A 16,440-nucleotide genomic window follows, 5' to 3' on the forward strand; every position below is an offset into this window, starting at 1 on the left:
CACACGGGCAAGGTGTCAAGGAAGACCAAGGATGAGGTTGGAAAGTAGATGGTTAAAGAAATGCAGGAGAGAGGCGAATAATGGAACAGAGTGAAGGATGAGGAATGGTGGAGTGGGAAAGGAAGATGGATTCAGTTTACTTTGCTGACCCGGTAGCTGAGAATGATGATGATAATGAGTTTTGGGTTATTGTGAACATACACCATTGCTGGTTTATACTGTATGTCATAGGGTAAACCCGAAGCATGGATAAAGATAAAAAAAAAGAATACACAAACATACAGAAAACAAGCCGAAATTAGCCGATGTAAAATGTTAAAAATATATACAGCACAGATAATTCGGTGGAAGTAATTAGTCACAACAACATCAAAGAACAGGCGAACACAGTTGGCTGACACCGACGATACAGTGGCGACAAAAACAGTGAAAACAGACTGATCTTCAGGTTTTATCTATTACACACAGTTCAAACCAGCAATGGCAAATATCTAAAACAATGCTTAAAAACTATCTTCTCTACTGAAGAAATCACTCCAAGAACGTATTTTTCGGGTTATAATGAAGTTCAACGCTGATTCCTTGTTGATGTGTTCTTAACATCGTTGTTTATCAACACTTACTTCATGATGGCATAGTTACGATTCTTCCTAGCGAGTCCCTTTGAAGGTGTTAAAAAGGCATTTTGCAGGTGCCGTTTGTTTTGCTAACCAATTGACTTCAAACTTTGGTGCAGGAGAGCGCCGTCGCAAGTACTTACTTAACTGAGCACATGAATTCAGTCTTCGGCCTCAGTTCGAAGACGTTTGGATTCCCACTGATTTAAAAAAAATATATACTATCAGGACTATCCACCGATACAAAATAAACGCCCCACAACAAAGCTACGTGTCTGGTTCTTGATATTCTTTGTCCAAAGTCGCGCTGTTGATCAGCAACTCACCCGAGGACGGCGGTGTTGAACGGACGGGCCGCAGTGACAGGCGCTCGGAAAGAGGTGGGCGTTATCGCGCAAGTCTGACACTGTCCGCCCACCGCCAGCAGCGGGAAATGAACAGGAAGAGGAGTCGCCCGACGACAAAGGGCTTCACGAAACTAAATTAAAGCAACAACACCTGTGCAGCGACGCGCCATTCCCCAAACAAAGCAACACACGATGGTTTTTCTTTTACGAACACCAGGAACCTCTGAAGCGATTCTCAATAAACCGGCGGCAGAACAATATTTTGGGGAAGGATAATAAGATCGATATTCCAGGACACAAAAATAAGGGTTCAGATAGTGAGTATGCTATACACCTGCTACCTAACCGTATTCCTAATGCACTATTGGACACGGCCAGTCCTTTAATTTTTAGGGAACGGATTTTGGTGTCTTATGCGCTGCCCATTGTTGCCCAAATTCCGCGCATGCGCAGAGATCACTTTTTCGTTGCCATTAACCCGTATAAAGTCATTTCTGTGATCATCGAGGGACGTACTATGCGTGTTGGTGTGCCAAATGAAACTTTACGATAGTGAAACAAGATTGGAATTCATTTTGTACACTTTAATGGTCATAACAAGAAATAATCGCGATTAAAAAAGTACCTGAGAAAATTAGAATAACACCATTTAATTCGTCCGATGGTTTTGATCTCTGTAGCATTTTTGCCATAAAAATAGTATATAAGGTTGCCAAACGTCCGCTGGAATGCGTTAGAACCAGTTTACACCAGCAAATTCACTGGTAACGCCCACCCACATTCAACTTGAATGATACTTCCTATTTGTTAATGCTATTCCACGATCAAGTTCAAATAAATTAGGTGTTATTGGATAAATAATATCAATCTTAATAATAATACCACTTTTATAAAATTAACTTTCAAGAAAACACTCTTTACCTAATTAACCAAATGACTTTTTAATCAATAGTAATAGAAACAAAACTTTAAACAACTATAGGAGCAAAACCATTAGATGATCTTTATATTCTTATAACTATTCAGAAGTATGTTTTTAAACGTTTTTGTTGAAACTGTTTGGTTATTCGTGGATTGAAGTTTGATGTGTTGGGGGGGGGGGGGGGATGTTTGTGATCTTTATTAAAATCAATACTTAACCTAATCTAACAGTTTAGAACTCCACATACACACAAAAAAAATAACCAAAACTCCCCTTGCACCACAGTCGTTTCAACCAACTACGCCACGGAGGCAAGCTTAAAGAAATGAGAGCAATCATTGTGTGGCAATGTTGCCGCTTACCAGATGTCTCTATTCTTTCCTCCTCCATGTCCATCATTTGTCGAATGTGATGTTCTTCAAGGCTGTCCAAGGCCACATTCACCCGAGCCAAGAGGTTGTGTACTACGTCGGTGAGTCGTTTCATGGCGATTCTATCACTGGAACTGGTCTCGCGAAACTTTGTCCCATCGCGTCCATCCTGCAACAGTTTATTCGCATTTACACACTTCGATATTTTTTGGCAGAAGATTTTTTAATTAATTAAAAAAAAATCATTTACTGTGTTACGAATGTGTTTCAACTTTCCATTGACTGGACATAGTTCTTGTGATTTTAAGATCTGGGTAGTTTAACTTGCCTTAAATCCGACTGTTTTATACATATCTTGTTACTGTTCTTGTGTTAAAAGTGTTCGCAAACCACTTCATGTGAGTTTCAGTGTTCGAAAAAAAAGTAATTTAATGCTTTACAAGCCAATTTGGTACTCCCAATAAACTACGTTTTAAAACCGTCAAATCGAAAACAACTAATGCAAAAAATAAGAAAAATTTCTCTATATTGCATATAGCCTGTACCCATTTTCCTATAAAATCACTTAATCTAAGAGGAAGGACACGTCCCACCTAGAGTTTTAGTTGTTATTTGGACATCTGTAAGGAAGCGCAGATACCAGTTATACCTTAACCGAACGCCTTGGAATACCGTTCTATGTATAGGATGCAGAAGTTATGGGCTGTTTGCAGTGATGCCATAGGAGGTCAGGTTACTGTTAAGAGCTAGTTTAAATAAGTTAGGCAAGTACGCAAGAACGCAAGACGCAAAATGTTCAGCAACCATTTTTTTAGAGTACCTACCAGTTTATGAACTACGCAAGGAGTGGTAACACGATGCAAGTATTGTTCAACTTCCAACTTTCTTACGTTTTATCTTGCGTTTGCGAGCGGACACAGATTACTTAAAAACACGTAAATCACACGAGAGATGTCTGGAATGGCACGCGTGCGGACACGGAAGCGTACGGATAAGCTGAACAACTACGTTACTCCGTCCGAACATTAGGAAGACAAGTATTTGACCGCGGTGTTGGCCATGTTTGTCTACATTTTAAATACGTTATAAATTCTTTCAAGTACATAAATGTGATCAGCGTTCCATCATTACCTCATGGTTTATTTTAGTTATTTATGTAAAACCCGACCGTGTTAAGTTCTCGTATCTCATCAATCTTAGAAATTAATTGATGTTTTCGTAACCGTAATAATACAGTCTATTTGGTTGCCATCTGCTACGTGTATGTGCACTGTGACAGCGGCAGACATGTAGCTAAACGTAAATATCTTGAGCCTACGCGGATCCGTTTACATATGTTAACGTTCCCGCGTCATTGTGGAACGAGCATAAGGGCGATATCTGCACGCGCACCAGGTGCCTGGTCACCTCTCTGCACAAGGCAGCGAAGTGACGTGCAGTTATTTCCGCCGTGAAGCGTGTGCCAATGAGACTTTAAACTGCGACCTTGTGGGTTTATCTTTGGAAAGTGCTCAACAAAGTTCAAAGGACGCCTTGGGCCTGTTCAGTTATGTATTGAGCGGGAAGGTAGCTAAATAAGTGGGTAAATTATCTTTGTGGGCCACTTTAAGGGGCTTCGAATAGATAAATATCAGATAAACTCACAAAGGTCTTGAAAATAGGAATCTCGCATAGCCTGGCAATTCTTTTTTTTCTTTTCCGTGTGAAAACGTAAACATATTTTCCTGAAAAACGGTAATTTCAAATAATTTACAGGGAAATTTCGAACTAGGTAGGTTCGTAGGTGAACCCCTAAAGGCCATTTTACCGATTCACTGCCTTACTCAGTGAAGGATTTCAAAACTCGGTCAACATTGTTCAACATTTATATTGTTTCAAGTATACAAAATCTGTATACGATCTGGGATCTAGACTTTTTTTTTTTTTTTTTACAAAATGGACAAATCGCTGTAAGCAGTTTAAGTGATTTATACTTATTGATAAATTTGATGTTCAGAGATTTACCAAATAATTTGTAATCAATGTAAGATTTTTTTCCACTGTAAAATAATTGTGTTAAATACCTATACATCAATAAATGATGACACTTTTCAGAAAAATGCCGTGTTACCTTATATTCCCGTAACGTTACATAAAGTGTCTGAAACATTTTGTGTTATATATGAAATAGCAGCATGGGCGCGTACGGCAAACATGTGGAGTGGTATCTTGTGAAAATGAGTTAGGTAAAATAAATAAATTTTTATATATAAAATAAATCAGTTTCCTTCCTGTTTCGTTACTTCTTTTATAATTTTAGAACAAATGGGCTGGCGGTGGGGGGTGGGGGTGGAAATTTTAGGAGCGTTAAGGAATATTCCTATATAGCTCATACATTAAATACACCCTTAACATATTAATACACTCGCAAGAACACTTTTTTTCGATTTGAAGGAATAAAAAAAAGATTATTGGATTAATTTACTTTTGTACGTAGCTCCATAGGAACATGATGCGTATGAAAATGTAGACATATGTTTCAGCTTTTCTATATTCTTTACATTGTAAGCCGTACAATTTGTAATGAAGATACCTTTATGTACTTACAGAGATGTTCGTGTCCATTTTACAGCTCACCAGATTCAAAAAAAAAAAATAATTTTTATAGATTTTACTCTTATTTTATAACTTGAGAATTTTAAGTCAACCAACAAACATATTGCCAATGTAATAGAATGCAAACAATTCTCTGTGGTGACAATTTTTTTAAAAAGTCATTGCTTGGAAGAACAAACGTTTCTCGATGTATCACAAACAATTAAAAAAAAAGAAAAAAAAAATACGTGTGAAACAAGAAAATTTTAAATCTACATAAATCTCATGCAAAAGGTGATATCCTTCATTTTTCACTATGGTGACCAGCTAACCACTAGATTTTTATGTATGTTAACTTATTTATTTCTTTAGAAATATTTGTATGCTTGAAAAAAAGTAAATGTTATCGTAATATATGAGGTTTCATTCTAGTAAATATGCAAAAATTAGTGAGTAAAAATTATACTTTTAAGTTATGTTTGTTAATATGCACCCAGATATGGAGGTAACGATACCTAACTCCATGGAAGGTAAGAAATTAGAGAGCTAGTGTGTAAATTTTTGCCACGATAATAATTGAGAAATAAAAATGACCTCACTACTCGTTTTCCAAACGGATATGGAAGTTTAAAGCTTATTCATTGCTGATATTTTTTAAAAAATTAGTATATTATTTACTTTATAATTTCATTTTTACGACTCTACATAGTGAGATTTTTTCAAGGTTTTAACAAATATCGTAATAGGACAATGTGGGAAACTCTTCGCTGGCCAATTAGCATTGGCGAAGCACGAGATAATTTACTACATTACTTTCAAGCTATTTTACAGTCCGCGCCGCTAGATGCCACTACTGCAAATTAGCTCTACGCAATTAAAAACGTAGGTACTTTCCACACCGCCAGGTTCGCTGCAATCACTTGTCTCGCGTATTTACCAGTTTCCCATATTGTTTCTGTTACGATATTTGTTTTTAAACAAACTGTTAGAGTTCAGTTGGAATCACAATGCTACGACGAACACGCCACGACAAACCCAATTAGGTGTCGTACAGCGTTCCAGCACGACAGAATTAATAGCGTAGGGTCACAATACCACAACATTAACACGATGAACTCTAATGTGGATGTAGTCCAAATGCGTCCATAAACGGCAGTATAGACTGCGCTAAAAACAGTTTGGGCCCTTTTCATTTCCTGTAGACAGTTGAAATGCATAAAAACATATTCTATATTCTATGGCACGAAATGAGATTAAGTTTATAGATACAAGGAAGAAAACATTATGTTTGTGCGGGACAGAAAAATAATTCAGCGGTTAGCTATGCGAAGAATTAAAAATAAAAATGGTTAATCAATTAAATTCACATTACAAATGTGAAAGTGTACCCAAATGTAAAACGAAATATCGTTTTTCAGCATGAAGATTGACCAAGTAGGTAAACATTTTTGAAGGTTAGTTTTCTAAGGTTTGCGGTTTACTCCCCGTCGCGCGGCGCGACACGACGAAATTAGAAATAAAATCTATTTCTCGCGTACCGTCAAGCCATGTATGTATTTTGTCGTGTAGACGTCACGGCAACCTTGTACTTCGTTCCAGCTTTAGGCTTCACACAGCTGCTGTTTGCTTTGCTGAATAATTATTGCTAACGCGAGTGACTTCAACTTTAGGTCAGACACCCCTCATGGGTGAAGGAGGGGTTTTGCGGGTATCCGGTTACAGAGTGGGGCACAGGTCATTTGGGTACCATAAATTTACGTACACGGCTGAATCTATTAAAAAAAAATTGGTTGGCGGTAAAGTCGGTTTACGGACGATAGTTTAACGTCAAAACGTCATAACAAAACATTGATGAAATGATTGCATATTTTTATGAATAAAATTGAATATTTTTTATTGAATTATCACTATTTTGTATGGATACAAAGAAGGAGTGAAATGAAATCTACAATTAAATTGATAAATTTAGTTTTATTTGCACTTATTAATTCAAATATATTTATTACTTTAACGAAGAGATTATTTTAACTATAACTTTTATACATGTTTGCTATTTAATTTATTCCAATCTGAGATATTCTGTTAAGGATATAACGATGATAGGAAAAGTAGGAAACGAATGGGAGTGTTTCAAGCATAATGTGCCTCGAAAAAGTCAAATCGATGGTTGTTCCAATCGAGTGGAAGAGAGATAGATGCGGCGCAAGCGTACAATGAGCGTAACGGGACACAGCGTAACGGGACAATGTGCGTAACGGGACACTTTTTCATGCGTGCAGCCGGTGTTCATCGATTTATTAGACGTTGTCACGTCAAAAATTGTGACAACAAAGAGCTGACTGCTGGGCTAGGCTTAGATCTGAACTTGTTTTAGAATGGCGTGGTTCACGGGTTGATGAATGCAAGAACTATTAAATACATATTTCAGTTAACACAAAAGAAATAACTGACGAAGGGGGACGGGATACTCCTGTAGAACACTACGATGAGTTTGAACAGTAGGTATTTATTTAGGCTTCTTATTTCGTCGACAGACACACAAAATTCAGTACTGAAAGTTTTGGCAAAGCCTTAGGAGTCATTCCCGGAACTGGTGATTTCGCGGAAACCGTTAATTAGTGACATCCGAATGGCTCGTCAGGCAATAGAATGGTAAGAAGGCCGGTGTTTTGCCACTGCTCAAACTCACCAGGGATTTAGGACAGCTTGAATTGTTCCCTGCGACGAAATGAAACGAAACAAACAATGTTTTTTTCCTTTCTTTCTGTATATTCGTATACGAAACTTTACTTGAAAAGTCCTAAACAACCGAAGCAAATAACAATAGTTTGTACTCGAAGGAAAGTTTTCGACATCGTTAAAAGTTTTGAAGTAGGCCTCTCTAATGATGGGATACGCGAATAAATGTATAGCTTGTTAGAAATCTGCGATTCTGTTGAAGTGTTTCTGGCGTGGTGGCGTTATTGTGAAACATTCACGCTCGTCGTTGCTGGCTAAACGAAAACCAACATTGTCGCTGGAATGAGATCTGGAAAACGAAGCCAGATGTTCTGTCGTGTTAGCACGCGTGTGAACTCACTTTCCCTATTACTAGACTACCTGAAACATTCTCGTTATTTTCCGGTACCATGTTGTTTACAATGAAGTTGGAATCGTCTCTCAATTAGCTGCTTCCACATTTAGACCGCTCTCTCTTTCTTTTTCTCTCTCTCTCTCTGGGTTGCATTCGGTTCGTTCATGTGATTTCAGCAAGCATGCTATTGGCTTCTAGTTCACAGGGGCGTGTTGATTAATCCGCAACCCAATGGCAAAGGTAGTCCAAACGTACAATTGTATGAATTCTAGCTTGACGGGAGAAAAAAAGGGGGTACATGTACATATGGACGCGCTTTAGAAGTTGCACTTGTTTGACGTAATAAGAAACTAAATTATATTTCGTATGCAAATAATTTATAGAAATAAAATAATAAAATGACTGGAGTGATATTATAAATACGGTTGGTGAAGTGAAAATTCAAACAAATTTAAAAAAAAGTTAAATAAAAACTCAGTATTCAATATTATTATAAACACACGTATATACTTAATTATTTTATTTAGTAAAATAATATAATTTTAACTATAAATGAAAATCCATATATATGCTACAGTTATAATTATTTATTAAATAATAATGTAATGATATATAATTTACAATGCAAATAAATTATACAATACGGAAACACAACACCACTCATATAAATACACTTAAAAAGTTTATAAACACAATTTATATCACTAATATTCACAATACTTAAAAGTTTTTAATTATATGAACCAGTATTCAATATCAATCACTAAAATATAAGATTTAAAAGGAAAAATATTTTTTATAATTATTATAATTATAAAAATAAAATAATTTTTATATCGATGCAGTCTTTCTTCATCCTGTCATTTTTTGTTGCATGCTGCGCGCGCATCGTAAAACTTCATTCTCATCATTTTATAATAACACGCCTAAATAAGTATAATCTAAACTCACTTATATAAATATATAAAAATACTCGAAAAAGTCTATATACGCCATTTATATCACTAAAATAAATAAATAAATGTTTTAAATGATAGGAAATAGTATAGGTACAATATTACTCACCAAAGTGGAAGATTTAAAAACACATTTTTTTATTTGTATGTAGCTTTTTCTTTGTTTATAGCATTTTCTTCATCCTGTGAAAATTTCGTAAAAATTCACTCTCATAAATTATTTCATAACGCGCCTAAAGAAGTATACATATGTTCGGGAACTAATTCGAATCTCGGCAGGTATCTGTTAGTTGCTTACCCGTCGCTCTAGCAGAGACGAAAGGAGAGAGTGATACGCTCACACCTCCTCCGTTACTGACGATCTGTTGCCTGATCTCGCCTTCCCGAAAACCTGCATCCTGGTGGGGATCTACATGCGCGGTGTCCCGCCCCGTGGTTCGGAAACTTCTCAGTCCTCTCCGCACCCGCGCACTGTTCCAGAACATTTTTTTTTAACGTGACAACGTCTAATAAATCGATGAACGCCGGCTGCACGCACGAAAAAGTGTCCCGTTACGCACACTGTTCCGTTACGCTGTGTCCCGTTACGCTCACTGTACGCTTGCGCCGCATCTATCTCTCTTCCACTCGACTGTTTATAAACTGAAGTGAAAAGTTAATGTGGTTTTCATTTCTTATTACAACAATTTCGGCAATAAAGGTTAATTATTCTTTAATTTTAAAAATAATATTACTAGTATAATTTCAAGTATTTATTCTTTTATTATTATAATAAAAATTATTCAATTTTATTCATAAAGTATGCAATCATTTCATCAATGAATTGTTATGACGTTGTGACGTTAAACTATCGCCCGTAAACCGACTTGACAGACAACCAAATTTTGTCGGGAAGTCGCCCGAAGGTGCCCCGAGTCACTGACACCGATTGACACGGTGTCCTCTTTTGCCTTTTGGACGCAGGCCTTAATCGTAGTTTCTGACGTGTAACACCTTAGCTCTCGGTATACGGCATTTGGCGGGAGTAATTATTTCGCGAATGCGACGGAAGTAAAGGAACGAAAAACGTTTAACATTTTGATTTAGCTTCTATCTATAGAGGTTGGCGCGGCCAGTGGACAGTTCCCCGACCTCGTCATAACCCCGACCGTTTCCCCTGCACTGCTTTGACCTCCCTCCACGAGACATCCTGCCAGCCCTTGGTCCGCCCCGCAGAAGGGGTGGGACCACCCCGCGCCCCCCTCCACGAGACATCCTGTCAGCCTTTTGTCTGCCCAGCAGATGGGGTGGGACCCCCCGCGCGGCGGCATAGACTAGTAAAATGGCGGGCAACGAAGTGTTTAAGCCAATAGAAAAACTTAGTAAAATTTTTATGTGGCCGTTTTTCTTAACTGTAAATAATGGAAATAGTGCTCATTTTCTTAATGAAAGTATCCGGGGACCACAATTTCCCGCAAGACCTTTTTTTTTTCTCCAGCAGAGGAGCCGAACCAACAGAAGTATCCGGCGCTTAGAAACTGCATGGACGTATAACTGCTTTTCGTGCCTACGAGACTTCATTGGTGAAACAATTTACGTTTGATATAATTTAAAATTAAAATATCAATCCACCACACTAGCATGTGTGTGTGTGTGTGTGTGTGTGTGTGTGTGTGTGTGTGTGTGTGTAGGTGTGTGTGTATAACGGTTGTGTATGATAAAAGGCTAAGGGACAATTGAACCACAGTCGTTAAACAATGTTTTATTAACGACTGTTAAATGATACCTCTCCGTTTTAAACAACGGTTAAGCTTTTTCATTTCACCACACATTTCTTGTGTTTAACTTTCCTCAGGTAGATAAAATGATTTATCGTTATTAAGGTTCGTTAGAAACTCAATTACAAGGCAGTGGCAGTAGTATAGGAATGGGGCTGCGGGCGCACGGGTTCTGGGTGTGGAGCCGAGAGCCGGTCCGCCATATTGGATTGTGACGTCACGGCGGCCATCTTGGAGGAGTTTAACGGGACACAGCGTAACGGGACAAGTTTGACCTTGACCTTTGACCCTCAAAATTCGCCAAAATTGGGCAAAAATTGCCCAAAATTCCTCAAAATTCGCCAAAATGTACATTTCTGTGGAAAAAAATTCCGCCAAAAAAATCTCAAAAAATTCCTCAATTCAAAAATTCCCGTTTTCGAGAGAAAAATTCCCGTTTCGAGGGAAAATTTCCCGTTTTTAGTCCTTAAAAATCCCAGCGGCTAGAAATGTCCATATGTAGGCTTAAGCATCCATGTCTACAGCCTACGATAAGCCTCTGACGTCATCATGGATTATGACGTCACCGTTGCAATTTTCGTTACGGCCGCCATCTTTAACTTTTTTATTTATTATCCGATTTTAATAAAAAAAATTTCAAATTAATAAAAAAATAACTTAATAAATTTTTAATAAAAAATATTTAAAAAAACAAACATTTACGACACGGAGTTCGAAGTCCTCGGTTCGAACCCGACGAGTGCAAAAAAAAATTAAAAATGGCGACCGATCCTTCCCCCGTGGTGGGTGCTAGCAGACTGACTCCCACCACTTTTTTTCAAAGCATATATATCGTCACCTAGTATGACGTCATGTCCGCCATCTTGTCTTCGATGCTGGAAGCCATCATCATTGTATCGTCGGCGAGAGTGCGCTGACGTCATGTTAGTCTAGTTCTTATCCGCTAGAGTACAGTAATCATTTATTACTATGACACTCGCCATCTTGAAATTCGGCTGCCATCTTGAAAATCCGTAATTATTTAGCTAGAAATTCGGGAAAAGTTCCAATATTCATTAAATAAATCACTCATTAATTTACATATTGATTCGATGGATTCCTGTCCTCGGTTCGATACCCGATCGATGCAATAATGTTTAATTTTATGTAAAAAATAATAATTTCAATAAACCATGTTCAACATTCGTAAAGAGACTCTAAATCCTCTACGACCATCATCCTATCAGACATCAAGACCACCATCTTGGAAATCCGTAATTTTAAAGCTAGAGATTCGGGAAAAGTTCCAAAATTCATTAAATAAATCACTCATTAATTTACATATTGATTCGATCCGCTCCTGTCCTCGGTTCGATCCCTGGACGATGCAAAACATATTAATTTTAAGTGAACTATAATAATTTTAATAAATAATCATCAAAGTCCTAAATAAAGCATAGTTTCCAAATCAACCATCATACTATAAGTAATTATGGTCACCATCTTGGAATCGTGTAATTATTTAGCTAGAGATGCGGGAAAAAGTTCAAAATTCATTAACTTAATGTGGAATCTATATATACTGATTGATTAGATCGAATAAGGTCCTTGGTTCGATCCCTGGTCGATACAAATCAACTTTAAATTTAAAAAATACCACAAAAGCGACAGGTTTGAGAAATAAAAACACCGCAAGTTCTTTTAAAAAATTTTATTACATAAATTCAATACACTACTACAAGTAAAAAAAAAACACAGAAAAATTAATAAAGCCTTTTTGGATTCCTCGATTCAAACAGTCTTCTTATTGTACGGACTAAGCCTTTTACATGACTTTAAATGTCTATCCGATCCGTTCATCACCACAGCCAGAGACGGACTGAAGTTCATATCACTTATATAGTCTCATTAGCCGGTACAACACATGAGTCAAATCAATAACCATGTTCATTATACGTCTCGGAGCATTTTTTATAATGACGATGTAAGCTATCGAGACGTGAAATTAGTTTATTGCACTTATTGCACTGAAATTGTATTCTTTGAACATTATTAGAACAACCGCTTCTTTCATGTCTGCGAGCATTTGAGGTGATAGTAAATGATGCACCACAGTATTTGCACTGATGCGAAGTACGCTCTTCATTAATTGAAGTATTCAATGCTGATGAAACTTCAGCTGATGGTGGAACAGCACATATCGAAGTCTCCTCCAGTGTTGTCAGAGGAGTTGCCAACGGAATCTGCTCCAACATCGTCGGCGCCGACGTCATGGTTCCCGTAGTCGATGGTACATCCTCCATCGAGTACGACGTTAAAGTCGGTAAAGATGCCATCGAAGTCTCAAGAACAGGCCTGTTACGCGACTTATGAACCAGAAGAAACAAACTAGGTGATCCGTACACCGTCGACGGCAGTAACAAACTGAGCGTCCTGCTTTCTACGACTCGTTTATATACATGCACCGTATGGAATAATACGCTAGTCAAATCAAGAACCATTTACAATAATACTAGAGTCAAATCTACAAATTAAAAAAGAGGATCATTTGATCGAAAAAAATATCGATCTCTCCAATATACGCCCGGCTCCAAGAGCTACAATTCACGTCATCAGATCCAACTACATTTTGCTCCTATGCTTCAATTGACCATTAGCTGCAAGTGCTCCAACAGCTCCATCAGCTTCAACACGTAATGTACGCAATGTACGCGCAATACATGCAATTTACACACAATAAATGGAATGATTACACAGTACACACAGGAAACGGAACGTACACACAGTACACACAGGAAACGGAATGTACACACAGTACACACAGGAAACTAAACGGACACACAGTACACACAGGAAACTGAACGGACACACAGTACACACAGGAAACTGAACGGACACACAGTACACACAGGAAAATGAACGTACACACAGTACACACAGGAAACTGAACGTACACACAGTACACAAACAGGAAACGGAACGTACACACAGTACACACAGGAAACTAAACGTACACACAGTACACACACAGGAAAACTGAACGTACACACAGGAAACGGAACGTACACACAGTACACACAGGAAACGGAACGTACACACAGTACACACAGGAAACGGAACGTACACACAGTACACACAGGAAACGGAACGTACACACAGTACACATAGAAAACGGAACGTACACACAGTGCACACAGAAAACGGAACGTACACACAGTGCACACAGGAAACGGAACGTACACACAGTCCACACAGGAAACTGAACGTACACAAAGTACACACAGGAAACGGAACGTACACACAGTACACACAGAAAACGTAATGATCACACATACAGTAGCGGAAACACACACAGGCTTTGTTGGAAATCAGAATACAAGAAATAAAAAACATTAAATTTTACTTTAAATATTTTATTACTTCTCAACATTACACAAATACAAGTAAAAGAAGCCATTATTGTATGTAGCCAGCCTTCCTCAGTTCTTTGAGTATGAAGGATATTTATTTGATGCACGGATAGTTTCCTGCACAAAGCGAGCCATGTAGAAGTCTTAGCCGATCAACCAATATGTTTGGATCTTTCCATGATGTGTAATCAATCTATTCTACCACCATCTTACTTGCTTGTTTATTATAAATACTTTTAATATCACAATCATCCCAGTGATCATAATAAGCATTATCAGATTTATTTATTATAACACGACGTTTCCATCGTTTCGGTCTCAGGACATCGCCACATTCTTCGATCTTGTCAGCTCTAGGTGCTTCATCACAGTCTATGCCTTTGTCAACAGCCTCAGAGTCACTGTAACAATCACTGTAGAAGACATCCTCTTCACCCAGATTACCGTATGAATTCGCTATCGATGATGTCGAAGTGTCTTCATCGTCTTCATGCTTCCTTTTTAGGAGTCCATCATTTTTACAAAGAATGGAAGATCTACTGAATATAGGCTTGAATGTATTCTCACTTTTCACGGTGTTGATACTTCCATTAGTTTCAGTCTTCCCGAAGCCATTAGCATCCTTCAATTTATGTTCTTCCTCACGATCGGGTGAGCTAATACCATCACGCTCAGGACAAGGAAAATTATTGTCATAATGCAGATCACTCTTCTTTAGTATAGTGGATCCATCGGTGTACTCTATGCCGTAAGTAGTCTTGACTTTACATGTTCTACCATGTCTTTTTAAGCTGTCAATTCGTGTTAACAACCTGCTACAACGATTACAGCTTAACATGTTGCGTAGTGGGTTTCTAGCACAATCATTCTTCTCATGACGTCTAGCATTCCTTCTCATGACAAAATCCTTGCCACAGTATCTACAGCGGCTTCCTTCCGATTCAGCTATAGATAACAAACCACGATCCATGGTAGCTTCTGTGACTAATGTTAGATACAAACTGTCAGTTTTCTCCAATTGGAACCATTTCTTAAATAGAGTTTTTGAAATATTTCATCAGCGAGAGTTAAGTTATCTAATGCAAAGCAAATTGATGCAAGTAGTTCTGGCTGTCGTCAACAGATGACGCCACGTGTTGCTTGCAGGTAAATAAAATATATTTCATTAATGTGGGATGCGGAACGCTCACTATCTATCGCAAAGGGAGGTTGGCTTCGATAGTATCCAAGGAGAAAAAAGTTCGTCCTTCCTGCTAGTGCTTCTCAGATTTCTCACGGTCCGCCATCTTGGATTACGACGTCACGGCGGCCATCTTGGATGGGTGTGACCTTGACCTTTGACCGAAACCGCAGGAATGATCGCAAGCACACGGATTAACCATCAAAATATTGATAAGAATAATCAGGAGCACACGGAGAAAACCATCATAATATTGGCAAGAATAATCAGGAGCACACGGAGAAAACCGCCACAAGTTTTCTTTGATATCATTTAAATACAAAAAAAATTAATAAAAAATAAAAAATAAAAACGAAAAAAAAAAAATTCAAACATTCTGGCTTGTACTAGAACTCTATCTTTGCTCAACAATGAGAAGTTCACAAGCTAGCAGAATGTTTGAATTATTATTTTTTTTTTCGTTTTTATTTTTTATTTTATATTAATTTTTTTTTTTATTTTAATGATATCAAAGAAAACTTGTGGCGGTTTTCTCCGTGTGCTCCTGATTATTCTTGCCAATATTATGATGGTTTTCTCCGTGTGCTCCTGATTATTCTTATCAATATTTTGATGGTTAATCCGTGTGCTTGCGATCATTCCTGCGGTTTCGGTCAAAGGTCAAGGTCACACCCATCCAAGATGGCCGCCGTGACGTCGTAATCCAAGATGGCGGACCGTGAGAAATCTGAGAAGCACTAGCAGGAAGGACGAACTTTTTTCTCCTTGGATACTATCGAAGCCAACCTCCCTTTGCGATAGATAGTAAGCGTTCTGCATCCCACATTAATGAAATATATTTTATTTACCTGCAAGCAACACGTGGCGTCATCTGTTGACGACAGCCAGAACTACTTGCATCAATTTGCTTTGCATTAGATAACTTAACTCTCGCTGATGAAATATTTCAAAAACTCTATTTAAGAAATGGTTCCAATTGGAGAAAACTGACAGTTTGTATCTAACATTAGTCACAGAAGCTACCATGGATCGTGGTTTGTTATCTATAGCTGAATCGGAAGGAAGCCGCTGTAGATACTGTGGCAAGGATTTTGTCATGAGAAGGAATGCTAGACGTCATGAGAAGAATGATTGTGCTAGAAACCCACTACGCAACATGTTAAGCTGTAATCGTTGTAGCAGGTTGTTAACACGAATTGACAGCTTAAAAAGACATGGTAGAACATGTAAAGTCAAGACTACTTACGGCATAGA

General features: G+C 37.9%; 1 protein-coding gene across 1 annotated transcript in view; it reads right to left on the minus strand.

Moving 5' to 3' along the window:
- LOC134533407 (uncharacterized) overlaps positions 1-16,440 on the minus strand; it is a 97,648-nt gene that overhangs the window by 18,109 nt on the left and 63,099 nt on the right. The window lies entirely within an intron of this gene.

This window comes from Bacillus rossius, chromosome 6 (assembly GCF_032445375.1).
Source record: "Bacillus rossius redtenbacheri isolate Brsri chromosome 6, Brsri_v3, whole genome shotgun sequence".
In the NCBI taxonomy this organism is placed as follows: domain Eukaryota; kingdom Metazoa; phylum Arthropoda; class Insecta; order Phasmatodea; family Bacillidae; genus Bacillus; species Bacillus rossius.